Source organism: Bison bison, unplaced genomic scaffold (genome assembly GCF_000754665.1).
Source record: "Bison bison bison isolate TAMUID 2011002044 unplaced genomic scaffold, Bison_UMD1.0 scf7180017864533, whole genome shotgun sequence".
Classification (NCBI taxonomy): Eukaryota; Metazoa; Chordata; class Mammalia; order Artiodactyla; family Bovidae; genus Bison; species Bison bison.
The window spans coordinates 11,538,600-11,561,039 of NW_011495082.1; positions in this window are offsets into that span (position 1 = coordinate 11,538,600).

Here is a 22,440-nt window from a genome sequence, read left to right on the forward strand (position 1 = left end):
CTACTTTTTTTTTTTTTTTAATACTATCTAGAAGAAAACAAAGGTCATATGCAGTCCCTCTGTGCTGAGCTAAGTCGCTTCAGTCATGTCCAGGTCTTTGTGACCACATGGACTGTAGCCCGCCAAGCTCTTCTATCCATGGGGCTCTCCAGGCAAGAATACTGGAGTGGGTTGCCATGCCCTCCTCCAGATCTTCATGACCCAGTGACTGAACCACCCCCTGTCTCTTGTATCTCCTGCATTGGCAGGGGAGTTCTTTACCACTAGTGCCACCTGGGAAGCCCCATGCCATCCCTCTACCCTTATATAAACATGTATTACTATTATGAATAACACACATACACACACGTACACACACACACACACACACACACACATATATATATATATATATACTTTGTTGTTCATAAATGGAATTGTATCATATCCTGTCATCCAGTTTTTATCAATGGACATTTTTCCTCTCCCTTCACCCCATCTCCTGCAATGTCAGCACCCCATGATCCACAGTTGTCATGCTAATATTTCTTTTTTTTTTTCTGTGCTTGTATGGTGATATCCCACTAAACATTTTGTTCTTATAACAACTGTACCATGTAGAATTGACTATTGTTACTCTGTCTTATGTGTCTTACATACAAATGAACAATTCTTCCTTCACTCCTTTTCATGTTTCTCGCAGCAGATGTTGGGCATTTTCTCGTACTAATTGCAAGATTTATCTAAATTTAAGAAAATTCTTGATAAGGTGCTACATTTAATTGGATTGGATTTTTATATGAAAGATCAGTACTTTTTAATTTCTTTCTCACCTATTATCAAGAAATTCTTCAGGATTACTTTTTATTATGAAAAATACTCTCAAAAAAATGAGAGGACTGATTAAGAGTGAGGTTCTTATTAAGGCTGATTTACAGACTCCCATCTCTCTAAACTGTAATCTGCTTACTAGTAACATAAGTATTGAGGAAAGTAATTTCTAAGGTCTGTTTTAGTTATTAGGCTCTAAAATTTATATTAAAATGATTTATTACAATCTACACACACATATATATGAAAGTCTATTTTTTCTGGGTTCTCCAGAAATCCAAGCCATAGCTACTTCATGACTAACAGTAAAAATGACATAATAATGTACTGGTGGAGTGATGTACCTGTCCTGTTTAAGTTCCTGAACTGAAGGAGCTTGTAGGATTGGGGATATTAAGTGTCAAAAGCTAGATGGATCTAGGCAAATGAGGATGGTTAGTTATTCTAAGTGGTCTGGTGGTTTCTTTAAAAGTACTTTGAAAGTGTCCATATTCTTATACATAAACTCATTGAAATTTCTGCTTTGGTCTTTAAAATTTACTTTGAAGGTGATTTCTCTCATAAATTTTACAAAGATTTTTTTGGCTCAAATAAACTTTAATGTTAAAGATAAATTATTTGATATGTGATTACTATTTTTATTTACTTAAAATTTTTTATTGCAGTATAGCTGATTTACAATGCTGTGTTAGTTTCAAGTGTACAGCAAAGTGAATCTATTATATATATATATGTATATACATGTTAGGTAGTTAGAATAGGAAATAGGAGTCCAGAATGGTGGTAGCTAAAAAGCAAAGAAGGGAAAAGCCCACGAAAATAGAACAAAGGATGGTCTGAGGACAGGAGTGAGAACCTTGGGTAAAACACACAGCCCTCCTGGCTAGCCCAGTTTACATAGGGCAGGCTCAGGGGGAGGAGGAAAAACATATACAAAGAGGAGCCAAAATTGAGCAGGGAGCTCTCTTCTCTTTGTGTCTTTTGGGTCGGCCACCCTCATACCTCAAGGATGTATTTTCCTTTACTTGCCAAATGAAAATGAACTGTAACACAGGGTCCGTCCGTTGCTTCTAATTTTTGCTGTGGTGAGACAGAACCAAGGAAATCACACACTCCCCATGACATATACACATGTATATGTATGTCTATCTCCACTTTTCAAGATTCTTTTCCATATAGGCCATTGCAGAGTACTGAGGAGGCTTCCCTGTGCTATGCGGTAGGTCCTTACTAGTTTTTTATTTTGTAATATATTTTTCTGGGCTCCAAAATCACTGGAGATGGTGATTGCAGTCATGAAATTAAAAGATGCTTACTCCTTAGAATGAAAGTTATGACCAATCTAGACAGCATATTAAAAAGCAGAGACATTATTTTGTCAACAAAGGTCTTTCTAGTCAAGGCTATGGTTTTTCCAGTGGTCATGTATGGATGTGAGAGTTGGTCTATAAAGAAAGCGGAGCACCGAAGAATTGATGCTTTTGAACTGTGGTGTTGGAGAAGACTTGAGAGTCCCTTGGACTGCAAGGAGATCCAACCAATCCATCCTAAAGGAGATCAGTCCTGGGTGTTCTTTGGTGGTACACCCTCCTAGCTGAAACTACAATACTTTGGCCACCTGATGCGAAGAGCTGACTCATTTGTAAAGACCCTGATGCTGGGAAAGATTGAGGGCAGGAGGAGAAGGGGATGACAGAGAATGAGATGGTTGGATGGCATCACCAATTCAATGGACCTGGGTTTGAGTGAACTCCGGGAGTTGGTGATGGACAGGGAGGCCTGGAGTGCTGCAGTTCATGGGGTCGCAAAGAGTCAGACACAACTGAGCGACTGAACTGAATATATAGTAGTGTGTCTGTATCAATCCCAGTCTTCCCCCTTACCCTCAGTAACTATAAGTTTATTTTCTACATCGGTAACTCTATTTCTGTTTTGTGGACTAGTTCATTTGTAGCCTTGTTTTAGATTTCACATATAAGTGACATCATATGATACTTGTCTCTGACGTACTTCACTCAGTTTGACAATCTCTAGGTTCATCTGTGTTGCTGCAAATGGCATTATTTTGTCCTTTTTATGGCTGAGTAATATTCCATTGTATTCCATTGTACCACATCTTCGTTATCTATTCCTCTGTTGACAGACATTTAGGTTACTTCTATGTCCTGGCTATTTTAAATAGTGCTGCAGTGAACATGCAAGCAGTTTATATAGCTCAATATCAAACAAAACAATCCATTAAAAAATGAGCAGAAGATCTAAATAGACATTTCTTCAAAGAAGACATACAGACAGTTAGAAAGCGCATGATAAGATGGTCAACATCACTAATTATTAGGGAAATGCAAATCAAAACTACAGTGAGGTATAACCTCACACAGGTTAGAGCAACCATCATCAAAAAACCTTTAAGCAGTAAATGATGAAGAGGGGTGGAGAAAAGGGAACCCGTCTACACTGTACAGCCACTATGGAGAAAAGGGAACCCTCCTGAACTGGTGCAGCCACTGTGGAGAACAGTAAGGAGTTTCCTTGAAAAACTAAAAATAGAGGTACTGTATGATCCAGCAATTCCATTCTTGGGTATATATCTGGAGACGTAATTGGAAAAGATACATGATTAATATTTATAAATGGTGGTCTGTAAGCAATATAATTATGCAAAAGTTTTTCTCACATGTCAAATCTTATAAAAGTAAAGTTAAAGTGAAATGAAAGTTGCTCAGTCATGTCCAACTCTTTGCGACCCCATGGACGATACAGTCCATGGAATTCTCCAGGCCAGAATAAAATGTATGTGTAAAAGATAATATTAATATTAGTCTTAAAGATCATGACTATGTCAGAAGAATGGTTGAAAATGAGCATAAGGGGAAGCCAGTAATTATTTTGATATACTCCTATATATTCTGCAAAAGTTATGTTCTTTTATTTATTATTATTATTTTTTACTTTACAATATTGTATTGGTTTTGCCATACATCAACATGCATCTTCCATGGGTGTACATGTGTTCCCCATCCTGAACCCCCCTCCCACCTCCCTCCCCATACCATCCCTCTGGGTCATCCAAGTGCACCAGCCCCAAGCTTCCTGTATCCTGCATCGAACCTGGACTGGCGATTCATTTCTTATATGATATTATACATGTTTTAATGCCATTCTCCCAAATCATCCCCCCCCTCCCTCTCCCACAGAGTCCAAAAGACTGTTCTATACATCTGTGTCTCTTTTACTGTCTTGCATACAGGGTTGTCGTTACCATCTTTCTAAATTCCATATATATGCGTTAGTATACTGTATTGGTGTTTTTCTTTCTGGCTTACTTCACTCTGTATAATAGGCTCCAGTTAAAAGTTTTGTTCTTTTAGGGATCTTTTATTAGTCTTCTTGGGCCACTGTCACAAATATGCCACAGGTTGCGTAGCTTAAACAATAAAAGCCATTCTTTAAAGTTCTAAAGGCCAGAAATCCGAGGTCAGCATGCCAGCATAGCTGGCTTCTAGTGAGGGCCCTCTTCCTCACTTGGTATGACTGCCTTCTCATTCTATCTTCTGATGTTGGAAACAGAGAGACAACGGGCTCTTTCATGTCTCCTTTCGCAAGGGCACTAATCCCTTCATGAGGACCCCACTCTTGTAACTGTCGAATTATCTCTCAAAGACTGATCTCCCTATACCATCACATTGAGGGTTAAATCTTCAACATATAAATTTTAGGGGCACACAGTTCATAGCAGCTTTCATGGAAACATACAAACCATGAGAAATAGTGATTTCTTGTAGTTAGTTTAGCCTAGTTAATAATTGCTTGAGGGCCTCAAGTCTGATTAATCGCTGAAAAATTACTGCCTTTATGAAGTACGTTTTAGCACGTTATTGCATAAGCATTTTGGGGAATCACAATTTTGACAGAACAAAACACACAAAGGTGACTATATATAAAAGAATGTACAACAGTTAGACAATAAGAGGCTTTCCAGTCATCAGAATTTTTTATAGTGCATTTGCATTTTTATTGGCTTAGGAAATTTTTAATGCACTTCAGTATAGTGTATTAAACAGATGAATATTTGGCCTTTATAATATCATTTATTTTATGTAAATTTTTATTCTGTCTTGCTCTCCTCAAACCACTTATACATTGTTGTGTTATTTGGGATATGGGGAGGTTGCTGGCAGTGTCACAATTTTGGCACCAAGCCACTGAGTTGTGACAGTCAATGCCAGCCTTTGTATTATGTATCTATTCCTCTCGAAGATAAGTCTAAGGCAGATAACATGCTTTAAGCATACAGGGGCTTGTATACCTTTGGATGATGATATAACTAAAACATGATTATTTGGTAATTTATATGCATATAAATATTGGCAAATGAAAGTAACTGAGTCTCTTGCTCTTCTGAGATAATGTAATCTAGAACCCTGCTTTTAGATTTGAGTTTTTTCTTTAGTCTGTTTATATTATTTTGAACTTGCTTTGCATCATTTTGTCAGCCTACTTTGTATGGGTCTGTTTTAACAGCTTATTTTATGTTGATCTATTCTGGGTCCTTTAAAAATTGTTTGGATGGTGATGGATCTGTTTGTTTATTTGCTTGTTTGCGGTAATATGCTGATTGAATAAATACTAACATTTTCAGGGCTTAGAATATTTTTGTGATTTCAGTTATTTCCCTGTGGCTGTTTTTCAGCTATTAATATTTCTGGCATACATAGCTATTTGGATGATGGAGATCTAAGTGGGGACAGAACTAATTGGGGGTGGAGGGTAGTGGTGATTGTAGAGAGAGAAAAATCACTTAAACTATGTGGGTAATTCTGTGAAATATAAGGCTACATTAGTATTCAGATTGCATCTGATGTTCTCATAAATAATGTGTTTATAGAAAAACAACCATTTGCTCTAAGTAAATGGTGGTACATATAACATTTTTGTAGATGATTTGTGAGGCATATAGGGGTAATATTGCTTCTCCTACTGAGCGTATATTGCTTTAACTATGTATTCAGGAAAATGTATAAATCACAAATGCAAATTAAGCAAAATATAGTGACTAACACTTGCTTTAAATATGTGGTATTGAAATGTGTACTCCTCAATATTTTTCATAATGGATGGCTTGCAAAGGTAACACAGAAAATAAGGTTAAGCTTAAATATTATATAATTATGGGCCTTCAGCCTTGCCTGCACTTATAAGGTAATAAAGTATATTTGCATTACTTTTGATCTCATTTTATTCTTTTGTGATTGTTAGCTTTTCTTCTGAAATCTGTCCTAAACTGAATTCCGACTGCATTCTGCAGTGTCAGGAAAATTGATAATGTTTATTTCTTAACACTGTGCAGTATATGATTTTACTAACTCTGTATTAATATTTCCAAAGAAGAGTAACAAAAGGGGCTTTTAGCATTCACCCTTTGTTCAATAAATCAAGCATAAACATGGTCTGCACATGGCTTTTCAGCAAACTCTGCCATTTTATTTGTCTTTTATCTTAAGGTTTATTGCTTTCCAAGGCTTAAAATGATTCAGGGTCTGAACTGTTTAACTTGGGATGTTTAGGTTATTGATGTCTCAGCCAGAGAGTGTGAGAAAGTCAGACGCTAAAACTCCTTGACCATGTACAGTAGATGAAGTGTATGTGTTTGAATGATTCATTCCTTGGCACATGATCCTTGCTCTGCCCTCTTACTTTTGAAATTCATTGGCATTTCTGAATAATTACCTGAAATTTTGACTCTTTTCTGTAGGTTATTCTGTCTTCCTCGTGCTCAAAACTTGCTATAGAGCATGTGCTAGCTCGTTTCCAGATTTTCCTATAGGAACTTCCAGGGAAGAAACAACGCAGTACCTAGTAAAGTTAAACTCTAGTAAAATTGAAATCTACTAAAAATGAAAAACGACCAATCCTCCCAAGTTGATTATACAACAAAAAATTTTGTTTTTATTTAGAGTATATTTGTCATTTGCTTTTTTTCCTTTTAGCATTACAAATTTAAAATTTTATATTGTTTAAGTATATGCACAATTCTTTCAGTAATTACTGATTAAATGCCTATTTTTTTCTCCACTAGTTTAGACCTGGGGTAGATTCTTAGGGAAAGGAGAATGGGAACAATACTAGTATGAACATGAAATTGGACCCTAGAGAAAGAAACAAATTTCATATTTATTAAGTACTTATTTTGTGCTGGACATTGTTTAAGAAAGTGTGATATATGCCTTGTACCTAAAATCTGGTTGAAGATACATGTGTGCCACATAATTGGTATGTGCCACGTATTGGTACATGTATATACTACCCTTCACTATTATAATTATAAAATTTAAGACTAAAATTATTTTTATATGAATGAAACATGAGAGTTCAGACAGAAGAGTAGTCAATATAGAGCTGGTCTGGACAGATAAGGCTGAGAAGTTGCCTTGAGTTGAGACTCAAGGAGGGCTAGTGCATTTTTTATCATTTGTTTAACACAGAACTTGAAAGTCCTTTTACACATTTTTCATTTACAACTTAAAATAGCCCTTTGAAACAAGTAGTTGAATTACTTCCCCTTCTAAACACAGTAAGTGGAATTTAGATAGATGAAGTAAATTTGCCCCCAAATGACCCAGTGATGCAGCATTATCCTCCGCTCCCAACACAAACACAATTTATCTCACGTTGCAGCCCCGTCACGCTACTCCTCTGTTTAAAACATTTTGACAGTGTTCAATCACCCTTTAAATAAAATCTATACTCCTCTTCTTGACCTATGAACACTTACAAGAGTTCACCTTTGTCTACCCCATGACATCACTTGATGTCACTTTCCCTTCCCTAGTATCACCTTAGCCACTTAGAATCTCCTTTCTCTCCTTTAACTGATACAAAATTTTGCATGAACTGTTGGTACTGGACATTGTTGACTACCTGTGTAGCTTTTATTCAGTATCAGCTCTTCCCTGACAGCATCCCAGCTTTTGTTTGGGTGTCCCATCTCCCTGGTTACATTGCAGACACATGGTTTCTAGGACGGATGGCTGCTTGAGGTATAATTCTAGTAGTCAAAGCCAATCATGGTGTTCCCAACCCTTTGTTAGATATTGACTGAGGGATCAATGCCCACGCCAATCAATACAAAACCATTTCCTCAGTAACAGGAATTGAGTGGAGAATGAGCAGATGACCACATTCAGGCCAGTGACACACAGGGAAAGCTTGGTAAAGGTTTCTGGGAAATATTTTATTGCTCTTAAAATAGAACAAAATGAAGAAGAAGTATGTTTGTTGGCTATCTGTGTGAAACCTGGAACTTTGACATCTCTCTTGCCAGCATCTCAGGATTGAGGCTGACACACAGAAGGCTGAGTTGAGATCTCCGAGGCACTGGATTGAGCATCCCTGAACTATGCTCATATTTGAATTTCTACTTATTTTAAGCAAGATCTACCCTTCTTTTTTTAAACCCATTTCCCTTTATTTTTTTTTGATACGGTAAAAACTTCCGTCCCTTGTGAACCTCTTTCCCCTAGTTGCTAACTATTGACTTACTGCAGCGTTTATCTGATGTTCAGGTCTCAATTCAGTTGTTTCCTCTATAGAGAATTCTGTCCTGGTATACAATTGGAAATACTCTTCTCTGTCAATCACTGTTTATCTCACTACTCTTGTTTTCATTTCTTCATAGCACTTATTCCTACTCTCTTATTAGTGTATTTGTTTAATGCCTGAGTCTTTACATGTAATCTCCATAAGAACAGGAAGCTTGTCATCTCAATTACAGTGGCATCTTTAGCAGTTTGAACAGTGGGGTCTTTCTTACCCAGGGATTGAAACTGGGTCTCTTATATCTCCGGCTTTGGTGGGAAGACCTTGTCATTAATAGCAGCTCGGTATCTGTTGGATGGATGGATAGGTGGAAGAGTCAGATTGCAACTTTGGCTTCAAATGCCATGCTCTGCTCACTTCACTTTGTTGGCTGACAAGGAGGAGGATGATCATATCCATAGAAGGAACAGCAAAAGCAGAGGACAAATGGAGGGCATTCCAGAGAGGCTCAATCTCTTTTCTATTGATTGAGAATAAATTGATGCAAATTATAAACCAGTAGGTAAATATGTCAGTTAAAGAGTTTAAAAAATCCAAATCAAATGAATTAAAATGTTGGGTAGTAAAAATTTGGTATGGTATATGCTTACTCCTTGGAAGGAAAGTTATGACCAACCTAGATAGCATATTGAAAAGCAGAGATATTACTTTGCCAACAAAGGTCCGTCTAGTCAAGGATATGGTTTTTCCAGTGGTCATGTATGGATGTGAGAGTTGGACTGTGAAGAAAGCTGAGCGCTGAAAATTGATGCTTTTGAACTGTGGTGTTGGAGAAGACTCTTGAGAGTCCTTGGACTGCATGGAGATTCAACCAGTCCATCCTAAAGGAGATCAGTCCTGGGTGTTCATTGGAAGGATTGATGCTGAGGCTGAAACTTCAAATTCTTTGGCCACCTCACGCGAACAGTTGACTCATTGGAAAAGACTCTGATGCTGGGAGGGATTGGGGGCAGGAGGAGAAGGGGACAAGAGAGGATGAGATGGCTGGATAGCATTACCGACTCGATGGACATGAGTTTGAGTGAACTGTGGGAGTTGATGATGGACAGGGAGTACTGCCGTGCTGTGATTCACGGGGTCGCAGGAGTCAGACACGACTGAGCGACTGAACTGACTGATGCATATAAAAAATTTAGGTCATTGCACAGAGTTGGACATTCAGTACATAAATGTTTGCTCCATGATTGCCAGTGACTTAAGTTATCACAAGATTTTATCTGTAATGAGTGGCTTGTAACTTGATGAGTTTTATAAACTCAGACTCCAAATACTCCAACCAGAGGGAGACTGACAAGTCCTGAAGAGCCTTGGCAATGGGAAGAAACCAGTGAGTGGAAGCTTCTTAGGAGCTTCAGTGATGGAGCAGGGATGATGTCAAGGATCACGCTCTACTCTGTCCTCAGCATTGATTTACACTGGCAATGGAATGGGGGTGGCTGGACATCAGGAAGTAAAAGGATCATCCTGACACCTTTGTTCTCTACTTAAGACCCTAAGTCAATTTTTTTTTTTTTGCTCTGCTTTTCAGATACCCACTGAAGATAGTCTTAGAGTTTACCATAGTGCTTAAAAGCGTGTCTTGATACTAGCTAGACTCCTTGAGATTGAATTTCTGCTCTGTCAACCTGCTGTGTGATTTTACTTAACCTCTATGTGCCTTCCTATCTACATTTCCACATGCAACTAATAATAATAGCACTTCATAGAGTCACTGTAAAAATTAAATGAATCAATATACAGAAAAGCATGCCTTCCATCCTATCTGTGGTGATATATCTTGTTCTCTTTTTTAAAAAAAATATTCCAATGTTACTGATAATTTTGTAAAAAATAATACAATGGATTACTAGAAAACTGAAGTAAAGACACAAAACACTGGTCTCAATTTTATAAAACAGATTAAACAGAAAAACATTACTGTTACAGTTTACCATAGCAGTTTCTGAATGTTTGTTCTCAGTTTCTGTATTTGATAGTAAACTGCTAACCACCACCCAATGAGTAGCTGGTGTGTAAAGAACTTAAAACAGTACTTGGCATATATTACGTATAGCACAACATTGCCCAATATTGCAGAACTTTACTTTAAGAAACAGATCTAGGAAGGGTTGTCTACTATAGCTATATGCTAAGTCGCTTTAGTCATGTCTGACTCTTTGTGACCCCATGGACTGTGCCTGCCAGGCTCCTCTGTCCATGGGATTCTCAAGGCAAGAACACCAGAGTGGGTTGCCATTTCCTCCTCCAGGGGATCTTCCTGAGTAGAGATCAAACCCATGTCTCTCATGTATCCTGCTTTGGCAGGCAGGTTCTTTACCACTAGCGCCACCTGGGATTTCCTCCCAATTTGTCTAACTGCTGCTGCTAAGTCACTTCAGTCATGTCTGACTCTGTGTGACCCCACAGACGGCAGCCCACCAGGCTTCGCTGTCCCTGGGATTAAGAACACTGGAGTGGGTTGCCATTTCCTTCTCCAATGCATGAAAGTGAAAAGTGAAAGTGAAGTCGCTCATTTGTGTCTGACTCTTAGCGACCCCATGGACTGCAGCCCACCAGGCTCCTCCATCCATGGATTTTCCAGGCAAGAGTACTGGAGTGGGGTGCCACTGCCTTCTCTGAATTTGTCTACTACCCACTTTATTGTAAGAAGCAGATCTAGCAAAGTTTATCTACTACCCATAGAGAAAACTTGGTAAAGGTTTCTGGGAAATATATTGCTTTTAAGTGTTGAAGGCACAAGTAGGTGACTAGAGAAAGGGAAGGGGTGACTAGAACCCTCTTCTCTCTTGCAGCAGAAATGTTTAACTTTTGTGATTTCCTTTCACAGCTCAATGAATTGGCAGACTTTTTCAAATAGATATATTAACCAGTAAATATACATACTTTTGGGATAGGGAGACAATTCTCATGGATATTTTGCAGGTATTACATATCTCCTTTCCTTAGTGTAATATGTATAATTTATACCCAAGGGAAGGTATATCCACTCTGTGAGACTTACATAAAACCCAAACTATCTTTGACCCCTTTCTAACTTTGTTACCTGACTGTACTACCTCTCTATACCTCCCTTATCTCATCTGTAATATTATCCCATAGGATTATGATCAAGGTTAAACAAGCTGATATATCTTAGCTAATATCTATCAGAACAATACCTGCTATAGAGTAAGCAGCAGGAGGATACCATGAATAATACGTAATAATAATGAATAATAGAAATCCAAACAAAGACCATTTCTGATAAAATATTTTTATATTGAAAAAGCCTTATATCCAAGTAACAAATTAATCTTACATTACTAAAGATCATTGGAAATGCTAAAATTGTTATTCACAACCAATGAATAGCATCATCTTTTTGATGGGGCAATTACCCTGAGTGATCTGATGGTGCAAACTCACATGATTCAAAAGTGGAATAAATCAGACATGTAGCAGAGAGCCATCAGTGAGAGCTTAGACATGCTACAGGCTTACAGGTCATCACAGGGAGATATGTAATAGTTGTTTGAAAGTGAAAAAAGGCATGAAAATATTTTATTTTTGAGTTGTGGGCATCTTTTAAAAAATATCTGGTTGAAAGCCAATTCTCTATATTTATTGAACCAGTCATCATGTATGTATTGAATGCCTATGTGGTGGTAATTCAAAGATTATATCACTTAACTTCAAAGAACATACAATATGACAGGAAGAGACATACTGAATTAAATTATTAATAAAATACTGTGTTAGATTTCGGTAGCAATTCAGACATCTGGATGTAGCAACCATTTGTGAAACAATCCAAATGATTCCACAGTTCTGAAGCAGCAGTCTAATCCCTTTCTTACTTTTAGAAGATAACTTGTCAGCTTAATGTATGTTGCCTTCTCCATAGAGGATGGAAAAAATATGGGCCTGCCTTATTGAGAACCAAACAATCCAGAGAAAGGCTCCGTTATGGGAAACCTCATTGCTCTGTAAAAAGTACCTGCCAAACCAGAAAGGTGATTCCAGGAAGAGTTAGCAGCTTTATAATGTCTTTGGACAACTTTATTTTTTTCATCAGGAGTGACCAAACAAGATGGTGACACCTCTGAGACCAAATTCTTGTCCCATTTCTATCCCATTCCCAACTACTCACCGAATGGACTATGTGCCCCTTATGTTGAGGTGATCACTAATTTGCTCTCCTGCCTCCTTGAAAGAAAAGAACAGAAAATTGTTTTGCCACTGATTTAGCTGAATGAAACTCATCTCATCCTGTGTTTTGGACCTGAATGCTCTCTCTAAATGTGCCATATCATTGTGCTTTGTCACCAGGTAGTGCTGGAGAAATCTTGGATAGCTTATGGACAAAACTCTTTTTAAATTTTATGTTATTTTGAGACTTTGCTTCTTTGGGGTTGGGGTACACTGGTCACCCCATCTGGCCATGAGAGCTCTCTACAGTCTGTGGGCCGGCAGGGTGCTAATCTTTTAAAATTTCTTTCCCTACCCAAAGCTCCATTTTTGGTGAGGTTTCGGTGAGGTCTGTTAGGTGTACATCTGGCAGCTTAGTTGGCTTAAAATGTTCTCTCCTTTGGTGTGATCTCTTTGGGGACCAATTGAGAGGAAGAAAAACCAGTAGTATATCTGTTTTGATCCTGAAAATTGATGTGTCTTTTTGAAATAAAGGACCAGTCTCTCCAGAAAAAAAAAAAAAGAAAGAAATGAGAACAGCAAAAACAAAGCAAAAACAAAAAACAGAGACATATGTAGTTGATATAAGATGGTAAATGATTGCTTGGTTGCTGTCATGTCCAGCTGTTTGTGACCCCATGGACTGTCACCCACCCATCTCCTCTCTCCGTGAGGATTCTCCAGGCAAGAAGACTGGAGTGGGTTGCCATGCTCTTCTCCAGGTAAATGCTTAATTACCATTAAAAGGTATAGCGTTTTAGGAAATATATAGACCATTTTAGGTAGTGGTGATGGAATGGATGCTATATTCTGATGATTAAGTAGCCTATGTATTTTGTTTCATTCAGTAAGAATAAAATCCTACCAACAGTCACACACATATATGTGTGTACCTGTTCCTCTCCACACATACCCCAAACTAAAAAGGAGCCATATGTAAATCTATTACATTTTAATCAAATTCTTCTGGCAGGTATTATATGACCTTTCTGAAGCATTGCAGTAGAATTGTCAAGCAACCTAAACTTGTTCTTCTTTTAAATGCCTCAATGCAAAATTTGAAGCAAATTCACTGGAGCTACATGTACAGTTTTGAAAGACAGTCTAATTTTTCTGGGAACATTGAACATAGTATGATTAACCTCAAAGTTGACATTCAACAATTTAGGTGTGCAATTTAACTTTACATTAAAAGAGAGAAATTTTGAAAAGTTTAGTTAACTTTAAAAATTAGTACCTTTTCAGACTTGAAGCCTATCAGGATGTCAACATATTCTAGCTGCCAACTCTCTTTAACCTAATGTCTGAAGAGTGTGGCATTAATTAAACCTTTATTATTTATCCAGTCAGTCTGTGGACTTCTCAAATTTGAGACTCCTAATTAGTCAGATGTCTTTTGGTGGTTCCATGACAAACATTAAGAACATGTTATTAAGTTCAACTTGTGACTTATTACCACCCTGTGATTAGAATGTTACTCCATTTACCATTTGGGGAGAAAAGGTGCTAAACAATTTACATAAAATGTTGTTCTAAGAACTTGATTGAAAAATCTGTGGTGTTTTCAAGCCATATTTTGAAGTAGCACATTCTGTCTCTAACAATGATTTCTCAGCAGGGCCTGGTTTCCACTGCAGCTGTATAAGGGGGAAGTTAGCCACGTCTTCTGGCAGTAATACATGAAATTAAACACATTTTTCATAAGGTGTGTTTATCCAGAGGACCAAACGTACCATGAACAAATGTATTCTTTGGTTAGCCACTTACACTTGAACTCACTGGAATGCTCAAAACCTGACTGTCATTGTAAGAATGTTTCAATTAAAGAGGTTAGAAGAGTCAATACAGTCTTTTTAAGGGAATAATAGCCAGAAACAATGTAAACAATCCCAAATTTCCCTAGATTATTTAAATTTCATTTTGAGAAAGCAGAAAATATGACTCAGTTGTTAACCAAAGGTATCCGTGCCTTTACAAATTAGTTATCAGTAAAAGAAATTTACTTAAGTCCTGTACCTATGTCAGACTATTGCATACTACCTTGTTCAGATCAAGCACAGGAATATAAATGTGTAAATCTGAAAATCAGCTATTTTAGCTATGATTTATATCTTTAAATTTTTCTCTTTAATAAATTAAGTATTGTGTTTTGGAGCGAAGCTATTCAATTCAGTCTAGTAATATCATCCAACACGATAAATGAAGACGCTTACTAAGCTGCTAAAGACAGAAAAAACAGAAAACCCAAAACAAAACAATAACAAAAAACAAAGCTATAGATCCTGTATTCAAACAACAAGCAGTAGTTCTTACATCTTTTGATTATTTTAATTATGGACATAGCTTCTCAAGTGGAGATCAGCTAATCTATTTCTTAATTTCTTTGGCTATCATTTTATACACTGGTGATATTCTATTTATGCCTATAGTTGTGAAAATAAAATGGCTTGAAAATATATAATGGAAATAGCTTAAAACAAAGCTTATCAACAGTAGCATTATCGATGTTTCCAGATGAGTAATTCTTTGTTGTGGGGATGCTCTGTCTTGTGCGTTGTAGAATATTTAGCAGCATCACTGGTCTCTTCCCTGCTAGATGCCTGTAGCATCCTCCCAGCTGTGGTAATAAAAAATATCTCCAAACATTGTCAGACGTTCTCTGGGGAGCAAAACTCCTGGCTGAGATGCACAGTCTTAAGAGTACCATATATTGTGATGAATGAAACTGTCTTTCTTCTCTCTTGTATTGTGCTTTTCTCTCTCTTTTATGTGTGTGCATGTTTTATATTCTGCACTAGATTATTAATCCTCTGCCTAGGAAGGACTTAACAAAAACATAATATTTATATTTGTTTAAAATGACAATAAAATTGTTACCAAGGCAGGAATGTTACACATAAGACCTAGCTCTGAGGGTGAACATTCAGGCTGCCTATGAGAAAGCGGGAAATATAGCAATTATCCAAGAGAGACTGAAGTTTTTTCTTGAAAGTAAATTCTAAAACACATATTTCATCTGGGATGTTTTTCCCTACTTGGTTGTGGAAAGATGCTAATTGCAAAAGTCGAAATAAACAGCTTATTTATATTACCTGACTCTCTCTCTCTCTCTCTCTTTTTTTTTTTAAAGCAATCTTAGCTTAACCCTGAAAGTATATGGATGATATGCAATTGAATTCACGTGTTCTTGTGAACACGTGTGAACTGAACTACGGTCAGTTCTCTCTTTTATTTCAGCTAGGAGTTTTAGTTGGAGTTTTAGTTATAGTTTTAGTTAGCACTAAATGACTGGCTACTAAAGATCATAATCTCTGAAGATTTAAACCATTTATTTTTTAATCTTCTAACTGAGATTACAGCCACAGGTTTGAAACTATATAAATAGGATCAAGCAAATAAGATCACACCTAACATATTATAAAAAACTGCTGAAAGCCAAAAACAAAAAAAAAAAAAAAAAAAAAAAAGAGAGAGAAAATTATTTTCTTCCCCCAATTTATTTAGATATAATTGACATATTACATTGTGTAAATTTAAGCTGTATAGTGTGATGATTTATGAGAAAAATCTTATCACCCAGAAGAAAAGACACATACATTTTATTTTATTGAAGTGTAGTTGATTTAAAATGTGTTGGTTTCTGATATACACCAAAGTGATTCTCTCTCACACGCACACATACACACATATACTCTTCCATTATGATTTATTACAAGATATTGGATATCCCTATGCTACATGATGTTGTTCAGTTGTGTCTGACTCTTTGTGACCCCATGGACTGCATCACACCAGGTTTTTCTGCTCTTCATCATCTCCTGGAGCTTGCTCAAACCCATGTCCATTGAGTTGATGATGCCATCCAACCATCTCATCCTCTGTCATCTCCTTCTCCTCCTGCCTTCAATCTTTCCCAGCATCAGGGTCTTTTCCAATGAGTCAGCTCTTTGCATCAGGTAGCCAAACTATGGGAGCTTCAGCTTCAGCATCAGTCCTTCCAATGAATATTCAGGACTGACTTCCTTTAGGATTGACTGGTTTGAGCTCCTTGCAGTCCAAGGGACTCTCAAGAGTCTTCTACAACACCACAGTTCAAAAAGCATCAATTCTTTGGAGCTCAGCTTTCTTTATAGTCCAACTCTCAGATCCATACATGACTACTGGAAAAACCATAGCTTTGACTATATGGACCTTTGTCAGCAAAGTGGTGTCTCTGCTTTTTAATATGCTGTCAGGATTTGTCATAGCTTTTCTAACAAGGAGCAAGTGTCTTTTAATTTCATGGCTGCAGTCACCATCTGCAGTGATTTTGGAGCCCAAGAAAATAAATTCTTTCAGTATTTCCATTTTTTCCCCATCTATTTGCCATGAAATGATGGGATCAGATGTCATGATCTAAGTCCTTTGAATGTTGAGTTTTAAGCCAGGTTTTCACTCTTCTCTTTCACCTTCATCAAGAGGCTCTTTAGTTCCTCTTCATTTTTTGCCATAGGGTGGTGGCATCTGCATATCTGAGGTTATTGATGTTTCTCCCAGCAATCTTGATTCCAACTTGGGCTTCATCAGTCTCAGCATTTTGCATGATGTACTCTGCATATACGTTAAATAAGCAGGGTGACAAAATACAACCTTGATGTACTCCTTTCGTGATTTGGAACCAGTCCATTGTTCCATGTCTGGTTCTAACTTGTTTCTTGACCTGCATACAGATTTATTAGGAGGCAGGTAGGTGGTCTGGTATTCCCATCTCTTGAAGAATTTTCCACAGTTTGTCGTGATCCACACAGTCAAAATGTTTAGCATAGTCAATGAAGCAGAAATAGATATCTTTCTGGAATCCCCTTGTGTTTTCTATGATCCAATGGATGTTGGCAATTATTTATCTATTTTACATATAGTAGTGACTTCACTTTCACTTTTCACTTTCAGCATTGGAGGAGGAAATGGCAACCCATTCCAGTGTTCTTGCCTGGAGAATCCCAGGGACGGCAGGGCCTGGTGGGCTGCCGTCTATGGGGTTGCACAAAGTCAGACATGACTGAAGCGACTTAGCAGCAGCAGCAGCAGCATTGTATATCTGATGATCTGTAACTCCTAATTTATTCCTCCCTATCCCTTTCGTCCTTTGATATCCATGAGTTTATTTTCTGTGTCCGTGAGTCAGTTTCTGTTTCATAAATAAATTAATTTGTATCATACTTTAGATTCCACATGTAAGCTATATCATCTAAGATCTGTCTTTCTTTGTCCAAATGTTTCACTTAGTCTGTTGATCTCTAGTTCCATGCACGTTATTGCAAGTAGCATTATATCGTTTTTAATGGATGAGTAGTATTCCATTCTTTTGTTGATGGGCATTTAGATTGCTTCTATGTCTTGGCTGTTGTAAATAATGCTGCTGTGAACATTTGGGTGCATGTATCTTTTTGAACTATAATTAAGAAAAGACAGATTAATCACATGAAGGATCACAAAAAAATAGCATCTGACTTCTCATTGGGAACAATGGAGGCAAGAACAAATATAATACCATCTTCAAAGTGCTGAGAGGAAAATAAGAATTGTTGTCTTAGAATACTTTATGTATTGAAAATATCCTCCAAAAAGAATGGTAAAATAGTAATATTTTTGATGAATGTAAGCTGAGAGAATTCATCATCAACAGATCTGGTGATACGGTTTTTAAAAACACTCAAGGAAGTTTTTTAAGATAAATGATACTAGGTAGAAACTTTAATGTACAGAAAAAAATGAGAAGAACCAGAAATGGTAACTATATAGTTAAATACAAAAGACTTTAGATGTAAAAGTTTTTTTCTTAAAAGTCAATTTTTTTAAAGAAGAAACAATATGACATTAATAATATGGGAATTATAGTGGAATGAAATATATGGATTTACATAATGATTCAAAAATGAAGGTGATTAAATGGAATTATTCTGTTGTAGGGGTTTTACATTTTACTTGAAGTGATAAAATATTCTTAATTCCAAGGAAATTTGTTAAGTTTGGGATGTATTTTGTGATTCTGAAAGCAACCACTGATGGAGTATTATGAAACATAGCTAAAAACCCAATTGTAAAGCTAAAATGGAAAACTAAAATAATTTTTCTTTAGCCTAAAAAAAATATCAAAGGAGGAACAGAAAACACAGGTGATAGTGGAAAACAAATAGGAAAATATGTGTTAATAATTATGTCAAATGTAAATGGGCTTGACACTCCAATTAAAATCAGAGATTATAAGACTATATAAACAAGCAACTGTATGCTGTCTTTTCAGTGCCTTGACACACAAAGATTCAAACATATCAGAAGTAAAAGAATGGAAAAAATATGGTATGCAAAGAGTAAAGAAGAGCAGGCTAGTGTGGTTGTATTAAAATTGACAAAGTATATTTCAGCCAGGAGGTCTACCAGAGGTAAAGGGAGACATAGATAATTAATTTGTTTTAAAATTCTTGAAATAATTTAAGGGACAAATAGATAAAGAGGACTGTATAATAAAAGGATTAAATAACAGGAAGACAACTCTACATGTTTCAAAATACTATGTCCAAAAAAAAAAAAAAAAACTAAAGGGAAAAATGCAAAAAATAGTTGAAGATTTTAATACCTTTCTCTCAGTAATTAATTGAACAAATAGGTTAAAAAGTCAAATAAGATATGAAGGATTTGAGCAACACTATGAACTATCTTCCCTGGGGAAGGAAAGTGCAACCCACTCCAGTTTTTTGCCTGAGAAATCCCGTGGACAGAGGAACATGGCAAGCTACAGTCCATAGGGTGGGAGAGAGTCAAACATGACTTAGCTAGTAAGCAACAAATAACAACAAAAATTAACTACCTTAAGTCTCATTTATATAGCATTATACTCAACAACTACAGAATAAATATTCTTTTTACATACGTATTGAATATTCAACAATAAGGCTATATATTGGGCCATAAAGTAAGTATCAGTGTATTTCAAAAGACTGAAATCATGTGGAGTATATTCTCTGACTAACTAATTAACTTAGAGATAAAAATAAAATGGAAAAACCTCAATTATTTGTCAGTTAAACAAAATACTTATTCCTAATCAATGCCTGAGTCAAAAAAGAAATCACCAGGCAAATTTGTAGTATATCAAACTAAATGATAATAAAGAGACAAATATCAAAATTTGTACAATGCAGCTAAAATAGTTTATAGAGAGAAATAAATAACTTTAAAACTTGTATTCAAATAAAAACATTTAAAAACAGTGGTCTAAATTTTTACTTTTAAAAGCTAGAGAAATAAAAAGAAATTAAACCCTAAGGATGTAAAAGAAAATAAGAAAGACAAGAGCATGAATAAGTGAAACAGAAAGCAAACAGAATTAACAAAGTCCATCTAAAAATTTCATTGCATGTTCTGCACATTCAGACTATCAGAATGAATTGCTCCTCATGTGGTATATTGTGAGGTTACATATACCCAGAATTACAGGAATGATTTATTCATACTACTTTTGAAAGATAACATTGTATTAAAAAATGATAATGATTTCAGTTATAGTTTACTGAATCCCTACAATGGGCAGATATATTTGAACACATTTATTGTTAATAGAAATACTGTAAAGCATATATATTTTCATTTTCCAAATGAGGAAGCCACATTTTGGAGACCTGAAGTAGTTGTCTCAAAGTTACCCAATAAGTGATAGAAATAAGATTCAAAATAGACACCTTTGGTCCCCAAACCAGCACCACTTTTTCTATAAAGCTAAGTTATATTATCTATTGATCTGTTTGTCTGTCTCTTTTTATCACAATTCTTTTTATAGTTCTTTTCTCATATGATATCTTAGACTCTCTTGGACATTTTATTTCCAGTCTATAGTTCAGTTCTTTTTTTCAGTTTATTATTTTTTGGTGATATCACTGAAGTTAAATATACTTAATATGAACTACTTTGGAAATATCTACAGAATTTCATTATTGTACAGTTAATGTTTACTTTCATATCTCTATACCTTCAAAATGTCAAAACCTACCTTGACTTTTCTGAGTCATTGTAAGGTGAAATTTACTGTGATATCATATCCTTGTAAAGAGGATAGTTTAAAAATTCTGATAAAAGTGATTTGAAAAATAAAATTTTATTAATGAAAACATTTGGAATACTTCATTTTAGTAAAGGTAATTTTGACTAAAATTGCTGATCTCTAACCTTATTTTCTTATTTTTCTATACTAAAAAAAGATGCAGTCTTACTTGTCTTCCTGTTTTCTAGCAACTTACACCCACTCTCTAAAATATGATGTCTGTTTCTACTAATACTTCCAAAATATCTGAATGTTTATGTGTTATTTTCTGTGATAAATGCTTTGTAATCATTACATCCTTAAATCCTTATTGAGTGAGCGAGTGAAGTCGCTCAGTCATGTCCAACTCTTTGCGATCCCATAGACTGTAACCTATCAGGCTCCTCCATCCATGGGATTCTCCAGGCAAGAGTACTGGAGTGGGTTGCCATTTCCTTATGATTTGTTAAAATAGATAGAATTATCCCTATTTTAAATGTGAGGAAACAGGCCCAGGTTGCATCAAAGGAAAGCCAAAAATCAGTATTCAACTGAGATCTTGTTGGCTCAAATCTTGTTCTTTTGGCTTATATATATATATATAAGTAGTATATGTATATACACACACATAGTAGTAAGAGATGTTTATCAGTTTTCACAATCAATAGCAGACAAAAAATAAAAGATAATTATAATTGCAAGCCATAATGGGAACATGATTAACTTAACAATGTAAATAATCACATACAATTGGGGGGGGTGTTCAAGCAGGGTGATTGTGATAAGTGGAAGTGGATACATGCCCATGTGTTCATTCAGCCAACTAAGTCTTTTGGTTGGTGCATTTAATCCATTTACTTCGGGAGCCGTGTTAGGCATTACTGACAAAATGGAGGCATGGCCCCAATTCCCTCTCCTTGTCCCGCAGGCATGGACCCAGGATGAAGGAGTTAGGCCTTGTGATTCTGACTTGTTTTTTTTCCCTCTCCTTGGCTGAGTTTACTGAAAAGAATATTAAGGTGCTTATTGTTCTTGAGGGGAGCATGAGAAGGCACAAAGCCTTCTGCAGCTGTGCTCAGAGAATAATTCATAAAGTTAATCATTGACATTCACTCAAAAGAGTGTTCCAGAATAAGCACTTAGGCTGCAGCTTGAGGCCATGGAAGGGATTGCTATCTGAAACCTATTTGTGAGGGAAATGTATATGGTAAAGGAGTTTGCTGAATTTAGGGCTTAGGAATAATTAAAATAGTTAGAAGCTAAAGATTTAAGGAATGTTGTAATGTTAGTAACATAATGTACGGTAACATTTTACTATCAGATCAGATCAGATCAGATCAGTCGCTCAGTCGTGTCCGACTCTTTGTGACCCCATGAATCGCAGCATGTCAGGCCTCCCCGTCCATCACCAACTCCCGGAGTTCACTCAGACTCACGTCCATCGAGTCAGTGATGCCATCCAGCCATCTCATCCTCTGTCGTCCCCTTCTCCTCTTGCCCCCAATCCCTCCCAGCATCAGTCTTTTCCAATGAGTCAACTCTTCACATGAGGTGGCCAAAGTACTGGAGTTTCAGCTTTAGGATCATTCCTTCCAAAGAAATCCCAGGGCTGATCTCCTTCAGAATGGACTGGTTGGATCTCCTTGCAGTCCAAGGGACTCTCAAGAGTCTTCTCCAACACCACAGTTCAAAAGCATCAATTCTTTGGCCCTCAGTTTTCTTCATAGTCCAACTCTCACATCCATACATGACCACTGGAAAAACCATAGCCTTGACTAGATGGACCTTTGTTGATAAAGTAATGTCTC